We start from the raw sequence: 22,061 nt of genomic DNA, 5'->3' as shown, positions 1-22,061 counted from the left end.
TATAAAGTACAGCCATCTAATATATTATTTAGTTGGTATAAAGTACAGCCATCTAATATATTATTTAGTTGGTATAAAGTATAGCCATCTAATATATTATTTAAGTATACAGCCATCTAATATATTATTTAGTTGGTATAAAGTACAGCCATCTAATATATTATTTAGTTGGTATAAAGTACAGCCATCTAATATATTATTTAGTTGGTATAAAGTACAGCCATCTAATATATTATTTAGTTGGTATAAAGTACAGCCATCTAATATATTATTTAGTTGGTATAAAGTATAGCCATCTAATATATTATTTAGTTGGTATAAAGTACAGCCATCTAATATATTATTTAGTTGGTATAAAGTACAGCCATCTAATATATTATTTAGTTGGTATAAAGTACAGCCATCTAATATATTATTTAGTTGGTATAAAGTATAGCCATCTAATATATTATTTAGTTGGTATAAAGTACAGCCATCTAATATATTATTTAGTTGGTATAAAGTACAGCCATCTAATATATTATTTAGTTGGTATAAAGTACAGCCATCTAATATATTATTTAGTTGGTATAAAGTACAGCCATCTAATATATTATTTAGTTGGTATAAAGTATTTAGCCATCTAATATATTATTTAGTTGGTATAAAGTACAGCCATCTAATATATTATTTAGTTGGTATAAAGTACAGCCATCTAATATATTATTTAGTTGGTATAAAGTACAGCCATCTAATATATTATTTAGTTGGTATAAAGTACAGCCATCTAATATATTATTTAGTTGGTATAAAGTACAGCCATCTAATATATTATTTAGTTGGTATAAAGTACAGCCATCTAATATATTATTTAGTTGGTATAAAGTACAGCCATCTAATATATTATTTAGTTGGTATAAAGTACAGCCATCTAATATATTATTTAGTTGGTATAAAGTACAGCCATCTAATATATTATTTAGTTGGTATAAAGTACAGCCATCTAATATATTATTTAGTTGGTATAAAGTACAGCCATCTAATATATTATTTAGTTGGTATAAAGTACAGCCATCTAATATATTATTTAGTTGGTATAAAGTATAGCCATCTAATATATTATTTAGTTGGTATAAAGTACAGCCATCTAATATATTATTTAGTTGGTATAAAGTACAGCCATCTAATATATTATTTAGTTGGTATAAAGTACAGCCATCTAATATATTATTTAGTTGGTTGGTATATAAAGTACAGCCATCTAATATATTATTTAGTTGGTATAAAGTACAGCCATCTAATATATTATTTAGTTGGTATAAAGTACAGCCATCTAATATATTATTTAGTTGGTATAAAGTACAGCCATCTAATATATTATTTAGTTGGTATAAAGTACAGCCATCTAATATATTATTTAGTTGGTATAAAGTACAGCCATCTAATATATTATTTAGTTGGTATAAAGTATAGCCATCTAATATATTATTTAGTTGGTATAAAGTATAGCCATCTAATATATTATTTAGTTGGTATAAAGTACAGCCATCTAATATATTATTTAGTTGGTATAAAGTACAGCCATCTAATATATTATTTAGTTGGTATAAAGTACAGCCATCTAATATATTATTTAGTTGGTATAAAGTACAGCCATCTAATATATTATTTAGTTGGTATAAAGTACAGCCATCTAATATATTATTTAGTTGGTATAAAGTACAGCCATCTAATATATTATTTAGTTGGTATAAAGTACAGCCATCTAATATATTATTTAGTTGGTATAAAGTACAGCCATCTAATATATTATTTAGTTGGTATAAAGTACAGCCATCTAATATATTATTTAGTTGGTATAAAGTATAGCCATCTAATATATTATTTAGTTGGTATAAAGTACAGCCATCTAATATATTATTTAGTTGGTATAAAGTACAGCCATCTAATATATTATTTAGTTGGTATAAAGTATAGCCATCTAATATATTATTTAGTTGGTATAAAGTACAGCCATCTAATATATTATTTAGTTGGTATAAAGTAGCCATCTAATATATTATTTAGTTGGTATAAAGTACAGCCATCTAATATATTATTTAGTTGGTATAAAGTACAGCCATCTAATATATTATTTAGTTGGTATAAAGTACAGCCATCTAATATATTATTTAGTTGGTATAAAGTACAGCCATCTAATATATTATTTAGTTGGTATAAAGTACAGCCATCTAATATATTATTTAGTTGGTATAAAGTACAGCCATCTAATATATTATTTAGTTGGTATAAAGTATAGCCATCTAATATATTATTTAGTTGGTATAAAGTATAGCCATCTAATATATTATTTAGTTGGTATAAAGTACAGCCATCTAATATATTATTTAGTTGGTATAAAGTACAGCCATCTAATATATTATTTAGTTGGTATAAAGTACAGCCATCTAATATATTATTTAGTTGGTATAAAGTATAGCCATCTAATATATTATTTAGTTGGTATAAAGTACAGCCATCTAATATATTATTTAGTTGGTATAAAGTACAGCCATCTAATATATTATTTAGTTGGTATAAAGTACAGCCATCTAATATATTATTTAGTTGGTATAAAGTACAGCCATCTAATATATTATTTAGTTGGTATAAAGTACAGCCATCTAATATATTATTTAGTTGGTATAAAGTACAGCCATCTAATATATTATTTAGTTGGTATAAAGTACAGCCATCTAATATATTATTTAGTTGGTATAAAGTACAGCCATCTAATATATTATTTAGTTGGTATAAAGTACAGCCATCTAATATATTATTTAGTTGGTATAAAGTACAGCCATCTAATATATTATTTAGTTGGTATAAAGTACAGCCATCTAATATATTATTTAGTTGGTATAAAGTACAGCCATCTAATATATTATTTAGTTGGTATAAAGTATAGCCATCTAATATATTATTTAGTTGGTATAAAGTACAGCCATCTAATATATTATTTAGTTGGTATAAAGTATAGCCATCTAATATATTATTTAGTTGGTATAAAGTACAGCCATCTAATATATTATTTAGTTGGTATAAAGTACAGCCATCTAATATATTATTTAGTTGGTATAAAGTACAGCCATCTAATATATTATTTAGTTGGTATAAAGTACAGCCATCTAATATATTATTTAGTTGGTATAAAGTACAGCCATCTAATATATTATTTAGTTGGTATAAAGTACAGCCATCTAATATATTATTTAGTTGGTATAAAGTACAGCCATCTAATATATTATTTAGTTGGTATAAAGTACAGCCATCTAATATATTATTTAGTTGGTATAAAGTACAGCCATCTAATATATTATTTAGTTGGTATAAAGTACAGCCATCTAATATATTATTTAGTTGGTATAAAGTACAGCCATCTAATATATTATTTAGTTGGTATAAAGTACAGCCATCTAATATATTATTTAGTTGGTATAAAGTACAGCCATCTAATATATTATTTAGTTGGTATAAAGTACAGCCATCTAATATATTATTTAGTTGGTATAAAGTATAGCCATCTAATATATTATTTAGTTGGTATAAAGTACAGCCATCTAATATATTATTTAGTTGGTATAAAGTACAGCCATCTAATATATTATTTAGTTGGTATAAAGTACAGCCATCTAATATATTATTTAGTTGGTATAAAGTATAGCCATCTAATATATTATTTAGTTGGTATAAAGTACAGCCATCTAATATATTATTTAGTTGGTATAAAGTACAGCCATCTAATATATTATTTAGTTGGTATAAAGTACAGCCATCTAATATATTATTTAGTTGGTATAAAGTACAGCCATCTAATATATTATTTAGTTGGTATAAAGTACAGCCATCTAATATATTATTTAGTTGGTATAAAGTACAGCCATCTAATATATTATTTAGTTGGTATAAAGTACAGCCATCTAATATATTATTTAGTTGGTATAAAGTATAGCCATCTAATATATTATTTAGTTGGTATAAAGTACAGCCATCTAATATATTATTTAGTTGGTATAAAGTACAGCCATCTAATATATTATTTAGTTGGTATAAAGTACAGCCATCTAATATATTATTTAGTTGGTATAAAGTACAGCCATCTAATATATTATTTAGTTGGTATAAAGTACAGCCATCTAATATATTATTTAGTTGGTATAAAGTACAGCCATCTAATATATTATTTAGTTGGTATAAAGTACAGCCATCTAATATATTATTTAGTTGGTATAAAGTAGCCATCTAATATATTATTTAGTTGGTATAAAGTACAGCCATCTAATATATTATTTAGTTGGTATAAAGTACAGCCATCTAATATATTATTTAGTTGGTATAAAGTACAGCCATCTAATATATTATTTAGTTGGTATAAAGTACAGCCATCTAATATATTATTTAGTTGGTATAAAGTACAGCCATCTAATATATTATTTAGTTGGTATAAAGTACAGCCATCTAATATATTATTTAGTTGGTATAAAGTACAGCCATCTAATATATTATTTAGTTGGTATAAAGTACAGCCATCTAATATATTATTTAGTTGGTATAAAGTACAGCCATCTAATATATTATTTAGTTGGTATAAAGTACAGCCATCTAATATATTATTTAGTTGGTATAAAGTACAGCCATCTAATATATTATTTAGTTGGTATAAAGTACAGCCATCTAATATATTATTTAGTTGGTATAAAGTACAGCCATCTAATATATTATTTAGTTGGTATAAAGTACAGCCATCTAATATATTATTTAGTTGGTATAAAGTACAGCCATCTAATATATTATTTAGTTGGTATAAAGTACAGCCATCTAATATATTATTTAGTTGGTATAAAGTATAGCCATCTAATATATTATTTAGTTGGTATAAAGTACAGCCATCTAATATATTATTTAGTTGGTATAAAGTATAGCCATCTAATATATTATTTAGTTGGTATAAAGTACAGCCATCTAATATATTATTTAGTTGGTATAAAGTATAGCCATCTAATATATTATTTAGTTGGTATAAAGTACAGCCATCTAATATATTATTTAGTTGGTATAAAGTACAGCCATCTAATATATTATTTAGTTGGTATAAAGTACAGCCATCTAATATATTATTTAGTTGGTATAAAGTATAGTATATTAAGTATAAAGTATAGCCATCTAATATATTATTTAGTTGGTATAAAGTACAGCCATCTAATATATTATTTAGTTGGTATAAAGTACAGCCATCTAATATATTATTTAGTTGGTATAAAGTACAGCCATCTAATATATTATTTAGTTGGTATAAAGTACAGCCATCTAATATATTATTTAGTTGGTATAAAGTATAGCCATCTAATATATTATTTAGTTGGTATAAAGTATAGCCATCTAATATATTATTTAGTTGGTATAAAGTACAGCCATCTAATATATTATTTAGTTGGTATAAAGTACAGCCATCTAATATATTATTTAGTTGGTATAAAGTACAGCCATCTAATATATTATTTAGTTGGTATAAAGTACAGCCATCTAATATATTATTTAGTTGGTATAAAGTATAGCCATCTAATATATTATTTAGTTGGTATAAAGTGTAATATCTAATATATTATTTAGTTGGTATAAAGTACAGCCATCTAATATATTATTTAGTTGGTATAAAGTACAGCCATCTAATATATTATTTAGTTGGTATAAAGTATAGCCATCTAATATATTATTTAGTTGGTATAAAGTACAGCCATCTAATATATTATTTAGTTGGTATAAAGTACAGCCATCTAATATATTATTTAGTTGGTATAAAGTACAGCCATCTAATATATTATTTAGTTGGTATAAAGTACAGCCATCTAATATATTATTTAGTTGGTATAAAGTACAGCCATCTAATATATTATTTAGTTGGTATAAAGTACAGCCATCTAATATATTATTTAGTTGGTATAAAGTACAGCCATCTAATATATTATTTAGTTGGTATAAAGTACAGCCATCTAATATATTATTTAGTTGGTATAAAGTACAGCCATCTAATATATTATTTAGTTGGTATAAAGTACAGCCATCTAATATATTATTTAGTTGGTATAAAGTATAGCCATCTAATATATTATTTAGTTGGTATAAAGTACAGCCATCTAATATATTATTTAGTTGGTATAAAGTATAGCCATCTAATATATTATTTAGTTGGTATAAAGTATAGCCATCTAATATATTATTTAGTTGGTATAAAGTGTAGCCATCTAATATATTATTTAGTTGGTATAAAGTATAGCCATCTAATATATTATTTAGTTGGTATAAAGTACAGCCATCTAATATATTATTTAGTTGGTATAAAGTATAGCCATCTAATATATTATTTAGTTGGTATAAAGTATAGCCATCTAATATATTATTTAGTTGGTATAAAGTACAGCCATCTAATATATTATTTAGTTGGTATAAAGTATAGCCATCTAATATATTATTTAGTTGGTATAAAGTACAGCCATCTGATATATTATTTAGTTGGTATAAAGTTAGTCACAGAAGGTCACGTATTAACAGGAGAATTCATTGCAAGTACTTACGATGATCATTTTGAAGATAAGTTGCATCCGGGCCACATTCAATCATAACTCTTTGTAAGAAGTGTATCTGGAACCAATCTAGGTCAGTCAGTAGAACAGAAGCAGAAGTGGTTTCAGTGTAACTAGAAACTTAAATTACTTCCAGAAATGTCATTCATTCCAAACCCCATTCATATTTCTAAACACAAATTGTAAATGTATTTATGTCATTCATTCCAAACCCCATTCATATTTCTAAACACAATTTGTAAATGTATTTATGTCATTCATTCCAAACCCCATTCATATTTCTAAACACAATTTGTAAATGTATTTATGCTGTAAATTTTAACACAAACATACAAGTCATACAACAATTTTGTTTTAGCGCAAACCCACACAATGGGCTACATATATTGTTGTCGTTGTACTGTTCGAATTTTAGTGCGTTTACTACCGAGCCATTGGAGTAAACAAGAGGTTTAGAGAAACGTCCCACCAATAATAGCGGATCCTGGATCTTCTGTGTATAAAGTAAAGTGATTACCCTAAACCTTTGTATAATTCTTTCCACAACAACGTGAATATGGTGTACTGAACACACCTGTAGAGAACAGAACAAAAGTGTTGGTAATTTGAAGGCCTAACTTTAAAACTAAGTTTCTCAAAACTATATAATGAACTGAGTTCATCAAGCGTTCCTTGAGGCATTAGTTCAAGAAATATTACAGTTTTTGCGTTCTGTAAGACTCAACGTCTGATCACGTCTAACGGAATTAGATCCGGATAACATTTATAAACACACGTAACGTAAGGTTGATCCTGGAGCTCCAACAATAATCTCGTAGATAGAAAAATATTTACCCAGGGATTTACGAATAAAGCTATCCCCAGGGTGCACTGCTCGTTATAACATTCCTTAAGACGCAGAAAAGCAAAACAAATCTACAAATAAAGATAGGCCTAACTAACGTACGACACAACAAAGAGCTCCATGGTGTGACAAGTGACAAACAAACGTGTTTAAATGTCTTCTCACGTGGCTGTAAAGTGTAATGAACTTATCTGCGCAAGACTATGTAAGCAAAAAAAAAAAAAAGTTTCATTCACACATGAATATTATTAATTAATCATTTATAGGAAGTCTTATATCAAGGATAAAATTATTTGCTGGATATTAAATGTCAAAGTAACAACATAAAATTAATGACAAATAAATTCATATCGCTACAAGAAATAACCATTATAAGATATACATCTGAACGGCTGATATGGGTATTAACACTTTTCCTGCTAAGGAGAGAACAACATTTTGACCTTCATTGGTCATCTTCATCTTTTTTTGTTAACTTCAAGATGACCTAGGAAGGTTGAAACGTTGTTCTCTACTTATCAGTAAAAGTGTTAATACCCATACCAACTGTTCTGAGATGACCTAGGAATGTTGAAACGTGTTCTCTTCTTATCAGTAAAAGTGTTAATACCCATACCAACTGTTCTGAGATGACATAGGAAGGTTGAAACGTGTTCTTTCCATATCAGTAAAAGTGTTAATACCCATACCAACTCTTCTGAGATGACCTAGGAAGGTTGAAACGTTGTTCTCTCTTTATCAATAAGAGTGTTAATACCCATACCAACTGTTCTGAGATGACCTAGGAAGGTTGAAACGTTGTTCTCTCCTTATCATTAAAAGTGTTAATACCCATACCAACTGTTCTGAGATGACATAGGGAGGTTGAAACGTTGTTCTATTCTTATCAGTGAAAGTGTTAATACCCATACCAACTGTTCTGAGATGACATAGGGAGGTTGAAACGTTGTTCTCTCCTTATCACTAAAAGTGTTAATACCCATAACAACTGTTCTGAGATGACCTAGGAAGGTTGAAACGTTGTCCTCTCCTTATCAGTAAAAGTGTTAATACCGATACCAACTGTTCTGAGATGACATAGGAAGGTTGAAACGTTGTTCTCTCCTTATCATTAAAAGTGTTAATACCCATACCAACTGTTCTGAGATGACATTGGAAGGTTGAAACGTTGTTCTCTCCTTATCATTAAAATTGTTAATACCCATACCAACTGTTCTAAGATGACCTAGAAAGGTTGAAATGTTGTCCTGTCCATATCAGTAAAAGTGTTAATACCCATACCAACTGTTCTGAGAAGACCTAGGAAGGTTGAAACGTTGTTCTCTCCATATCAGTAAAAGTGTTAATATCCATACCAACTGTTCTGAGATGACCTAGGAAGGTTGAAACGTTGTTCTCTCCATATCAGTAAAAGTGTTAATACCCATACCAACTGTTCTGAGATGACATAGGAAGGTTGAAACGTTGTTCTCTCCTTATCATTAAAATTGTTAATACCCATACCAACTGTTCTAAGATGACCTAGGAAGGTTGAAATGTTGTCCTCTCCGTATCAGTAAAAGTGTTAATACCCATACCAACTGTTCTGAGATGACCTAGGAAGGTTGAAACGTTGTTCTCTCCTTATCATTAAAAGTGTTAATACCCATACCAACTGTTCTGAGATGACATAGGAAGGTTGAAACGTTGTTCTCTCCGTATCAGTAAAAGTGTTAATACCCATACCAACTGTTCTGAGATGACATAGGAAGGTTGAAACGTTGTTCTCTCCTTATCATTAAAAGTGTTAATACCCATACCAACTGTTCTGAGATGACATAGGAAGGTTGAAACGTTGTTCTCTCCATATCAGTAAAAGTGTTAATACCCATACCAACTGTTCTGAGATGACCTAGGAAGGTTGAAACGTTTTTCTCTCCTTATCATTAAAAGTGTTAATACCCATACCAACTGTTCTGAGATGACCTAGGAAGGTTGAAATGTTGTCCTCTCCGTATCAGTAAAAGTGTTAATACCCATACCAACTGTTCTGAGATGACATAGGAAGGTTGAAACGTTGTTCTCTCCTTATAATTAAAAGTGTTAATACCCATACCAACTGTTCTGAGATGACCTAGGAAGGTTGAAATGTTGTCCTCTCCGTATCAGTAAAAGTGTTAATACCCATACCAACTGTTCTGAGATGACATAGGAAGGTTGAAACGTTGTTCTCTCCATATCACTAAAAGTGTTAATACCCATACCAACTGTTCTCAGATGACCTAGAAAGGTTGAAATGTTGTCCTCTCCATATCAGTAAAAGTGTTAATACCCATACCAACTGTTCTGAGATGACCTAGGAAGGTTGAAACGTTGTTCTCTCCATATCAGTAAAAGTGTTAATACCCATACCAACTGTTCTGAGATGACCTAGGAAGGTGGAAATGTTGTTTTCTCCATATCAGTAAAAGTGTTAATACCCATACCAACTGTTCTAAGATGACCTATGAAGGTTGAAACGTTGTCCTCTCCTTATCAGTAAAAGTGTTAATACCCATACCAACTGTTCTGAGATGACATAGGAAGGTTGAAATGTTGTCCTCTCCATATCAGTAAAAGTGTTAATACCCATACCAACTGTTCTGAGATGACCTAGAAAGGTTGAAATGTTGTCCTCTCCATATCAGTAAAAGTGTTAATACCCATACCAATTGTTCTGAGATGACATAGGAAGGTTGAAATGTTGTTTTCTCCATATCAGTAAAAGTGTTAATACCCATACCAACTGTTCTGAGATGACCTAGGAAGGTTGAAATGTTGTTTTCTCCATATCAGTAAAAGTGTTAATACCCATACCAACTGTTCTGAGATGACCTATGAAGGTTGAAACCTTGTTCTCTCCATATCAATAAGTGTTAATACCCATACCAACTGTTCTGAGATGACATAGGGAGGTTGAAACGTTGTTCTCTCCTTATCAGTAAAAGTGTTAATACCCATACCAACTGTTCTGAGATGACATAGGAAGGTTGAAATGTTGTTCTCTCCATATCAGTAAAAGTGTTAATACCCATACCAATTGTTCTGAGATGACCTAGGAAGGTTGAAATGTTGTTTTCTCCATATCAGTAAAAGTGTTAATACCCATACCAACTGTTCTGAGATGACCTAGAAAGGTTGAAATGTTGTCCTCTCCATATCAGTAAAAGAGTTAATACCCATACCAATTGTTCTGAGATGACCTAGGAAGGTTGAAACGTTGTCCTCTCCTTATCAGTAAAAGTGTTAATACCCATACCAACTGTTCTGAGATGACATAGGAAGGTTGAAATGTTGTCCTCTCCATATCAGTAAAAGTGTTAATACCCATACCAATTGTTCTGAGATGACATAGGAAGGTTGAAATGTTGTTTTCTCCATATCAGTAAAAGTGTTAATACCCATACCAACTGTTCTGAGATGACCTAGGAAGGTTGAAATGTTGTTTTCTCCATATCAGTAAAAGTGTTAATACCCATACCAACTGTTCTGAGATGACCTATGAAGGTTGAAACCTTGTTCTCTCCATATCAATAAGTGTTAATACCCATACCAACTGTTCTGAGATGCCATAGGAAGATTGAAACGTTGTTCTCTCCTTATCAGTAAAAGTGTTAATACTCATACCAACTGTTCTGAGATGACATAGGGAGGTTGAAACGTTGTTCTCTCCTTATCAGTAAAAGTGTTAATACCGATACCAACTGTTCTGAGATGACATAGGAAGGTTGAAACGTTGTTCTCTCCTTATCAGTAAAAGTGTTAATACCCATACCAACTGTTCGTAGACGACCCAGGAAGGTTGAAACGTTGTTCTCTCCTTATCATTAAGAGTGTTAATACCCATACCAACTGTTCTGAGATACATTTTTATTTCAAGTGGGTTTCTTGTCAAGAAGACTAACCATAAAGTCTGGTTTCCAAGGCAGTGACACCTAACGTCAATACAAAGAACAAAAACTGAATCTAAAAGTAGACTATACTGAGAAAACATCTTCGAGTATGGTAGAATAATCTGCTGGTTTGGATTTAAATGTTCTAAAACATTATATTAATTTGTTCACACTGCACGATATATATATTCATTAAAACAAGTGTTTAGTAATTTTGTTTATAGTTGCTTCTGAAATACAAGAACTACATTATCGATAATTGACCAAAAACAGTCGTGACGGTGTAAGCTGATGAACCATACTAGTCATAAGACATTAGTGTTAGGTTATATTCTAAATATAATAGCTCTAGAAGATTATAACACACAAAGTTGGAAAATGGTTCATACAGTGAATATTACATGATAAACAAGAAGAATATTCACAGAATTTTGGTAACATTCCAATTTTTTTCGTGATTGAAATTGAAAACTGAAAAACACAAAACGCATCATATTGTGAAAGACCTCTTTTACCTACGAAAGTCTGTCCAGCTTTCCAACTATATACAATAATTAACTCACGTATGTCCAGCTTTCCAACTATATACAATAATTAACTCACGTAAGTCTGTCCAGCTTTCCAACTATATACAATAATTAACTCACGTAAGTCTGTCCAGCTTTCCAACTATATACAATAATTAACTCACGTAAGTCTGTCCAGCTTTCCAACTATATACAATAATTAACTCACGCAAGTCTGTCCAGCTTTCCAACTATATACAATAATTAACTCACGCAAGTCTGTCCAGCTTTCCAACTATATACAATAATCAACTCTCGCAAGTCTGTCCAGCTTTCCAACTATATACAATAATTAACTCTCGCAAGTCTGTCTAGCTTTCCAACTATATAATTGGAAATTATATACTAATTAATCTTGATGTTGATACAGAAGACGAAGAATGGTTAGCGGTTGTACAGGACAGGAAGAGCTGGGGAGACTCATGAGAGAGGTCAAGGGTCAATAGGCCTACATGTTGTAGGACAAAATGAAAAATAATGTGGTTTAATATAACATAATACTTTGGAAAAAAATGGGATCTATTGGTCCACCTTTACTCTTCCATCTTCCTGAAACTATTATAAAGCGTATTTTTAAAAATTTTAAACAACCCTTTATCATTCATATATTTATCAAGCTTTCTCTTTAGCTCACTTAAATTTAAATTCTAAAAGCCAACTACTCTGTTAGAAAAATAAAACTGTCTTAGCTGAAAATGACTCCAACTCTACCAAATTTTATATCTGTGTCTCTAACTCTAACTGTTGTAACCGTTATGTAAGAAAAGACGATACATCAACACTATAAGTTAATTACAAGTTACTATTCGTACAACACTATCAGTTAATTACAAGTAGTCCTAGTTTAAAACTTCCCTTACTGCTGAGTTACTAGTCGTACAACACTATAAGTTAATTACAAGTAGTCCTAGTTTAAAACTTCCCTTACTGCTGAGTTACTAGTCGTACAACACTATCAGTTAATTACAAGTAGTCCTAGTTTAAAACTTCCATTACTGCTGAGTTACTAGTCGTACAACACTATCAGTTAATTACAAGTAGTCCTAGTTTTAAACTTCCCTTACTGTTGAGCCGTAGTAATCAAACCAGCCTTTATCTCATTTAAATGTAAACCATCCTTTCAAAATCTTCCTTCTTCCATTGAACTAATCCCATAAGTCCAACCAGTTTATCTGTTCATATCAATTCAGCTTAGCATTCAGTCTTAGGGACCTATTTATAACTTCATCCTCACAGTTAATTATCGGCAGTATCTCTGACAAACTTAAGTTATGGCGTTTTACTTTAAATGCCTTTAAGAATCCTTTATATTTATTATGTTCTTTGACTTATCTTCCCTATATCATTAGCCCCTACATGTACCACAAAAACAGCATCTCTTCTAACCCCCTTTATTATATCTCCTGCCCTGTCAGTTATATCCTCCACGTGTGTCCCTCTCTGGGTAACATAATTTGATTCTTTTCTCCCTATTTACCCACAGACGATCCTACCCACAAAATCAACTATAACCTACTTATCATCCAGATACTGCTCGCGCCATTTTGTTTTCCTTCTCTCAATAGTTTCTCATCTGCAAAAGAAAAAACCTGAAATTTGTTGTTTAATAGAATATTCTCATTACAATTAAGTTCCACTTTTAGCTGTAATAATACTATTTCTAACTTCCTGAATGTTATTTTTATCTGATATGTAAGAGCTTACGCTCCTATTGAGGTGCTTCTACTGTTGTCCACAACCTTACACTTTTCTTTATCTATTGTCCACAACCTTACACTTTTCTTTATCTATTGTCTTCAATCCTTACACTTTTCTTTATTTATTGTCTACAACCTTACACTTTTCTTTATCTATTGTCCACAACCTTACACTTTTCTTTATCTATTGTCTTCAATCCTTACACTTTTCTTTATCTATTGTCTTCAATCCTTACACTTTTCTTTATCTATTGTCTTCAATCCTTACACTTTTCTTTATTTATTGTCCACAACCTTACACTTTTCTTTATTTATTGTCCACAACCTTACACTTTTCTTTATCTATTGTCCACAACCTTACACTTTTCTTTATCTATTGTCTTCAATCCTTACACTTTTCTTTATCTATTGTCTTCAATCCTTACACGTTTCTTTATCTATTGTCTTCACTTTCTCCTCCAATCTACAAACTATACATACAAATTGCACATGTTCATTACTAGCTTACTTAAAAGTATATATCAGTCCCGAGTCCACAAATAAAATACATTATATGCACCCATTATACCTGACAAACTGTGAACGCTTAACTATCATACCTGTCTTGACCATTGTTATTTATACTTATAGTCTGATAATAAACACCAGTAGTCAACACTGTTCCTATTAAGCCTAACGTTTAAGAACTAATTATTTATTATTTTTTATTACTATCTTATCTTCAAACTAAAGTAAAAAGATTATCTTTAATTATATAGATCTTAGGAATAGAACTTTATTAGAAGTGTTTGATAAATATGTAATGCTAATAATAAAGTGTATTTAATTTAAACTAATGGATCTAAGCTAAAGTAAGAAAGTTAATTATTAAAACAACAAGAAATGATGAAGTAGTTTCAGATTGTATTTATTTAAATAAACAATGTATTTATCCTGTTTTACGACTTACCAGTAAGCTGACATTTAAATAAACCTATTTTAACGCTGTAGTAAAATCTACACTACTAAACCTTAAGTTAAAAGTTTTACCGTATTATTTTTATTTATCAAAATTACTACGTGTAGATATTGTGTTATTTAACCCAAATTACTACAATTTATCATATAAATGTTAAATAATTTTCGGACTTCTGCAAGAACTTAGCTTTTCAACGTCCTCTCTTTTCAATCGCTAAATCAGTTTTCTTCCTTAACATTGATTTTATCACCGGTTAAAAATCTTCATCACTCATTCAAATTTGGCTATCATGTATTAATCTCATACTTAGATCGCATTTTGGATATTATATGCTCATTTACCAACATTCCTCTCACACCAAACATGCGTGAGGGCATTATAAAGTTACTATTAATCCCACTATTCATTGGCAAAGCGGTAGCCCAAGAGTTGACGGTGGGTGGTGATGACTAGCTGCCTTCCCTCTAGTTTTACACTGAAAAATTAGGGGCGGCTAGCACAGATAGCCCTCATGTAGTTTTTCGCGAAATTCCAAAAAAAACAAACATTTCCCAACACACTTATTAGGATCTAGATACATATCTTCAGCATCGAACTACTTGTTCGTTTGTTGTTTAGCAACATTCTACACAATGGGCTATCTATGCTGAGTCCAACACGGTTATCAAAGCCACGTTTTTAGCGTTATAAGTTAACAGCTCACTGCTGAGCCACAGAGTAGTTTATTGTGTTAAAATTGGTTTCTACCTCGTTTATAAAAGATGAATCACTTCGACGTGCGATTTGGAAAGGAAATATTTCTATAGTAACTTTGTTTGCTGTTTTGCAATCATTAGATAAGCATTTGGTTTCTATATCGTTTGAACTAAATAGCTTCCTCACCTATTTATAAATTGGAGTAATTTTTATTTAAGATGGAAAAATGAACTGAATAAGAACATTATTCCACCTTTAACTTTAAACAATGAAATTACTCACCTTCAAGTTTTAACAATGAAATTGTTCAAACTATGAAATTATTCCACTTTCAAGTTTTAACAATGAAATTACTCGATCTTCAGCTTCAAACTATGAAATTATTCCACTTTCAAGTTTTAACAATGAAATTACTCCACCTTCAAGTTTTAACAATGAAATTACTCGATCTTCAGCTTCAAACTATGAAATTATTCCACTTTCAAGTTTTAACAATGAAATTACTCCACCTTCAAGTTTTAACAATGAAATTACTCGATCTTCAGCTTCAAACTATGAAATTATTCCACTTTCAAGTTTTAACAATGAAATTACTCCACCTTCAAGTTTTAACAATGAAATTACTCGATCTTCAGTTTCAAACTATGAAATTATTCCACTTTCAAGTTTTAACAATGAAATTATTCCCATCTTCAATTTTAAACAATGAAATTATTCCACCTTCAAATTTTAACAATGAAATTACTCGATCTTCAGCTTCAAACTATGAAATTATTCCACTTTCAAGTTTTAACAATGAAATTATTCCACTTTCAAGTTTTAACAATGAAATTACTCCACTTTCAAGTTTTAACAATGAAATTACTCCACTTTCAAGTTTTAACAATGAAATTATTCCCATCTTCAACTTTAAACAATGAAATTATTCCACTTTCAAGTTTTAACAATGAAATTACTCCACTTTCAAGTTTTAACAATGAAATTATTCCCATCTTTAACTTTAAACAATGAAATTACTCCACCATCAAATTTTAACAATAAATTACTCGATCTTCAGCTTCAAACTATGAAATTATTCCACTTTCAAGTTTTAACAATGAAATTATTCCCATCTTCAACTTTAAACAATGAAATTATTCCACCTTCAAATTTTAACAATGAAATTACTCGATCTTCAGCTTCAAACTATGAAATTATTCCACTTTCAAGTTTTAACAATGAAATTACTCCACTTTCAAGTTTTAACAATGAAATTATTCCCATCTTTAACTTTAAACAATGAAATTACTCCACTTTCAAGTTTTAACAATGAAATTATTCCCATCTTCAACTTTAAACAATGAAATTACTCCACCTTCAAATTTTAACAATGAAATTACTCGACCTTCAGCTTCAAACTATGAAATTATTCCACTTTCAAGTTTTAACAATGAAATTATTCCCATCTTCAACTTTAAACAATGAAATTATTCCACCTTCAAATTTTAACAATGAAATTACTCGATCTTCAGCTTCAAACTATGAAATTATTCCACTTTCAAGTTTTAACAATGAAATTATTCCCATCTTCAAGTTTAAACAATGAAATTATTCCACCTTCAAATTTTAACAATGAAATTACTCGATCTTCAGCTTCAAACTATGAAATTATTCCACTTTCAAGTTTTAACAATGAAATTACTCCACTTTCAAGTTTTAACAATGAAATTATTCCCATCTTTAACTTTAAACAATGAAATTACTCCACTTTCAAGTTTTAACAATGAAATTATTCCCATCTTCAACTTTAAACAATGAAATTACTCCACCTTCAAATTTTAACAATGAAATTACTCCGATCTTCAGCTTCAAACTATGAAATTATTCCACTTTCAAGTTTTAACAATGAAATTACTCCACTTTCAAGTTTTAACAATGAAATTATTCCATCTTTAACTTTAAACAATGAAATTACTCCACTTTCAAGTTTTAACAATGAAATTATTCCCATCTTCAACTTTAAACAATGAAATTACTCCACCTTCAAATTTTAACAATGAAATTACTCGATCTTCAGCTTCAAACTATGAAATTATTCCACTTTCAAGTTTTAACAATGAAATTACTCCACTTTCAAGTTTTAACAATGAAATTATTCCCATCTTCAACTTTAACCAATGAAATTACTCCACTTTCAAGTTTTAACAATGAAATTATTCCACCTTCAAATTTTAACAATGAAATTACTCGATCTTCAGCTTCAAACTATGAAATTATTCCACTTTCAAGTTTTAACAATGAAATTACTCCACTTTCAAGTTTTAACAATGAAATTACTCCACTTTCAAGTTTTAACAATGAAATTACTCGATCTTCAGCTTCAAACTATGAAATTATTCCACTTTCAAGTTTTAACAATGAAATTACTCCACTTTCAAGTTTTAACAATGAAATTACTCCACTTTCAAGTTTTAACAATGAAATTATTCCCATCTTTAACTTTAAACAATGAAATTATTCAACCTTCAAGTTTTAACAATGAAATTACTCGATCTTCAGCTTCAAACTATGAAATTACTCCACTTTCAAGTTTTAACAATGAAATTATTCCCATCTTCAATTTTAAACAACGAAATTACTCGATCTTCAAGTTTAAACATCAAATTATTCCACCTTCAACTCTAAACAATGAAATTACTCCACCTTCAAGTTTTAACAATGAAATTATTCCACCTTCAGCTTCAAACTATGAAATTATCCATCTTCAACTTTATGCATAACTAATAAACGATTTGTAAAATATATAGTTAACAATTAAATATGGTTTGGTGATTGGGGCATTGAGCTCGCAAACTGTGGATTGCAGATTCGAATCCCGTCACAGAACATGTTCACCGTTTCAGACATGAAGCGTTATGATGTATCGATCAATCCTATTAAAGAGTAGACCAAGAGTTGGCGGTGTGTGGTGTTAAGTAGTTCCGTTCTGACTTGTCCACCATCTCATAATTAAGGAGACTAGAAGAACTTTGTGTGAAATTAAACAAATATATAAGAAATAAATCTAACTAATGAAATTCAGCTTCACAATAGTAAACCATGTTTATCAAATTGACAACTTTTTAAAAATGTTTTGGTTTGCAACATATAACTAAAGAGAGTTATCCTATGTAGCATTTAACTAAATAACCATATATAAAATAATGTATTAATAATTAAATAATCCTTCAATGTCTTTCGTGTTTAGGCTTTATACAATAAACCATAATACTCATTAACAATGTTTCAACAATTGAAAAGTAGAATGTTTTTACTTTTCTACGTTCGTCAATAGACAGGTAAATGACAGATATACAGAATGTCTCTCAACAGGTTTTAGGACCTAAGTTTTTATTTTACAAATACAAATTAGAACTTTGTTTATAGGCTCTTTGTGACTATAGGATTCACGATGTAACACTCAGATGTTTTTATGACATAATTTAAGGTGTTTGATAAATCGATGATTTGGTGTTTCCAGCACATTATTTTACAGGAAATTGTCTGTTTTTATCAACAAGGTTATTTTTATATTATCTTTTCTACATAAATATATTTTGATTATTTTGGAATTTGACCGTTATTGTGTTTGATGTAGCACAATAACAGCTGATCGTTACAAGTGTGTTGTTAGCGGTGAGCAGAGAAATGGGTTCGGGTCCCCTGAAATGTCGTAGTCCACCAAGTCCATTAATCTAATTTAAATTTTGTTTATACCTCCCCCCCTCACTCTGCCAGTTTAGAAAAGTTGAGGCTAGAATTGATTATGAAACTTCTGTAAACCTATTACAGAAGCTACGTCAGTAAAAATCAAATAATGAAAATTACTTACTGCTCTTTTTGGTACTTTTAATTTGCCTCAGCAAGTTCCATCTTCGTAATAAACACTTAAGGTTTGTATACTAAGCGCGCGAACGTATTTCATCTTGGCAGGGCTTGCTGAATGGATAAGGTATCAGCCAATCAGGAAGCGACGACTTTACACGCTTTGTCGAACAGCTAAGTTTCGGGAATGAGCGTTAGACTGCAGTGCTGTGGTGATTTAGGCCTGACGATGGTTGTGGTTCGGCGGGAACGTTTGCCCCATGAGAAAACTAACTCCATCCGACTGTTTCAACAGACGGTCTGCTAATAATGGCAGAAGGGCTACATGGCTTCATGTCCCCTAAAACACTCAGCATACTGGTAAGCATGTTTGCTTATGATTTTCTCGAAGTTCTGTCTCCGTCGTTGCTTTGTGCGGGGTGCATGAGTTCACAACCAACTTCAGGCTGCGAGTCAGGTAGTCCGGACCTTTCGGGCTGCATCGAATAAGTTACCGGCTTATTAAGAATTCTGTGAAATTTATTTAGAACGTTTTCACTCATTTCACAGTCATAAAAGGTTGTCCGAATGTTGTTGAAATATATTACAATTATTTTATTTACATTTATAAAGATTTAAGAAAAATGGAAAGTGATTTTATCATCAGCAGGCCCTGTATTATCGAACGCTGTTTATTCGCACCGAATTTTTAGATGTCATAGTTCTTTGAAGTTTGTGTGATTTTGCATGCAGCGTTACATCTAAGTAAACGTTTTCAGATCTTGTAATGGGGAACTCGTTAATTGTAATGATTCTAAATGCTGGTCTTCTTTTAATTTTGTGTGTACTATTACATTACTGTTATTAGTAAAAGTTTTATACGAATATTTAATAACTATCAAATGCTCGTATGTAAATATTACATCTGTTTAATACTTTTGTTCTCAAATATTTGTTTTTAATATTCAGTTGGCCCGGATTACTGGAAGTAAGAAGAGGATATTTAATTTTTCCCAACCTGTTTCGTAATATTACTGTTTTTTATTTTTTTTTCTTCAGATTCTTGGTTTATGTATCACCAAGTTGGCAGGACAATACAGACGAGCTCCACTCTGTGTTAATACAGAGGTAAGTGACGCGGGTGTTGTTTTTGGTCTGTAGAAATGTTGTAAATGCCCCACACATTTATATTTCCTAATGCTTGACTCACACAATCATCAATTTAGTGCGCGGTTTAACTTAAATATAAATATTTTAGTTAAGTTGAAACAAATTGTTCGTGTTGTTTGAACTGGTTGAATGCAAGGCTTACCCGAGTAATAGTTTTACATTATCGATAATATCAACGCCCTAATTACCCGTACCTGTTTACATCTGCTCGACTCCATAGCTATGGCTGGGTTATAGAGAGTTAGTTAGCACGTTCAATGCCACTAACAAGTTGTCGGCTCGACTGAGTGTCACCTGGGCTGTGGGTACTTGACATGGCGACTGCGGGCCTTCGCACTACATCATGTTTAAATGGAGCACTCCCAGTGACAGCGGGTTATCCCGACCGCACGGAGTTCGTAACGTCCCACACAGAGAACACGTACAGCTGCGCCGTGAGCTCGTCTTTGAGTGAAGCCGCCATGGCCACAAGGGGCTTGTCACGTTCCCGAATTGCTAGATGTAAGGGTCGTTCCGCACGGTATCATGGTGCGCCTATGTGGCAATAGTCGCCGCTCAGAGCGTGTCAGAGGTAGGAACAGCGGGAAGTTAGACAGTCAAGTGAACTTGCTGCTCTGTTCGAGTAATGGCAAAACTCTTTTGACCTTGTGGTTCACAGCTGAGTGGAAATTAGTCGCAGCGGCCGTCGTAACATGACGTAGTTTGACCAGGGTTGCTGGTATTTCATCCAAAACCTCACATAGCACGTTCTTACATTACTTTCTACATGTATTTAATAGATGTGAACAGTGACAAAATACTTGTTTCTGAATACTATTGTTGTGAACGTGTGCCATGCGCCAGTTTTATAGCAGTTAGGCTTCGCTGCACGAAACGTATCAGTTAAAAGTAACGTTTTTTTTCTCTGACACATTAACTGGTAAAACTGACATATGGTTGGATAACTAAATTTCATATTTGATAATAAATGGAATATTCCTATTTTACATATTTCAAAATGAATACCTGTTTATGTTAATTAATCGTGTTTTATGCTAAACTTAATCCATTATGACAACACCTATTTTTACCTCATCAAAATATATAAATATACAATTTTTAATCAGGTGGCGCTTTTCATTTTGTGACAAGTGCAGCTTGTTACACTTAGAGGTGAATGATGTATCCAATGGCAACGAGGCCAAATAAGGTTTACCGAGTTTTCTGGGATAACTACAAATATAAAATAATATTGTGATATTAGTTTTAATATGGGATGACCTAAATTGTCAATCGTGTAGTTTTTAGAAAGTATCCCAGCGGTAAGTTGATAGAGTTATAACGACAAACTTTGGTTCGATTCCTCGTTGTGGCCAGAACGCAAAAAGATTTACTCTAAGACAAGAAAGCAAATAAAATCCTTCTTAACATTATTTTTGTGGCACTAATTACCATAAATAACTATTAATGTTAAGGAAACGTGCAGAAGTATCATATTCGGCATTTACTAGTACTTTTAAATTGCTTGTAGAAAGTTATACATTAAAATCGTTAGTGATGTCGAAAAAACCGACTTGTAGAGAAAAAGGTACATGTAAACACAGCTCGTTTGGGTTGAGAAAATTTTTTACGTAAATATTTTATGAATATATTTTACATATATATTAAAATCGTTGTTATTACTACATGTATTCTAAAAACAAGGCTACGATTTGCCAATCACATATCTATTTAACAAACGAGAATGTCTTCTTGAAATGTTTTCGTTTTTGTTTCTTTTTACGTTTTTTTTTATATTTATTTTCAAGGAAAATAAAAA

General features: G+C 30.8%; 1 long non-coding RNA gene across 2 annotated transcripts in view; it reads right to left on the bottom strand.

The window, feature by feature from the left end:
- LOC143248528 (uncharacterized) overlaps positions 1 to 21,158 on the bottom strand; it is a 97,306-nt gene extending 76,148 nt beyond the window's left edge. The window contains exon 1 of one of the 2 annotated variants that reach the window (XR_013027037.1): positions 20,458 to 21,158. This is a non-coding gene — a long non-coding RNA (uncharacterized LOC143248528). The remainder of the gene's footprint in view (positions 1 to 20,457) is intronic. The other variant, XR_013027036.1, reaches the window with a different exon arrangement.
- Positions 21,159 to 22,061: the final 903 nt, after the last annotated feature.

Source organism: Tachypleus tridentatus, chromosome 4 (genome assembly GCF_004210375.1).
Source record: "Tachypleus tridentatus isolate NWPU-2018 chromosome 4, ASM421037v1, whole genome shotgun sequence".
In the NCBI taxonomy this organism is placed as follows: domain Eukaryota; kingdom Metazoa; phylum Arthropoda; class Merostomata; order Xiphosura; family Limulidae; genus Tachypleus; species Tachypleus tridentatus.
Note: the sequence above shows the minus strand (reverse complement) of the source record. Positions and strands in the feature narration are given on the sequence as shown.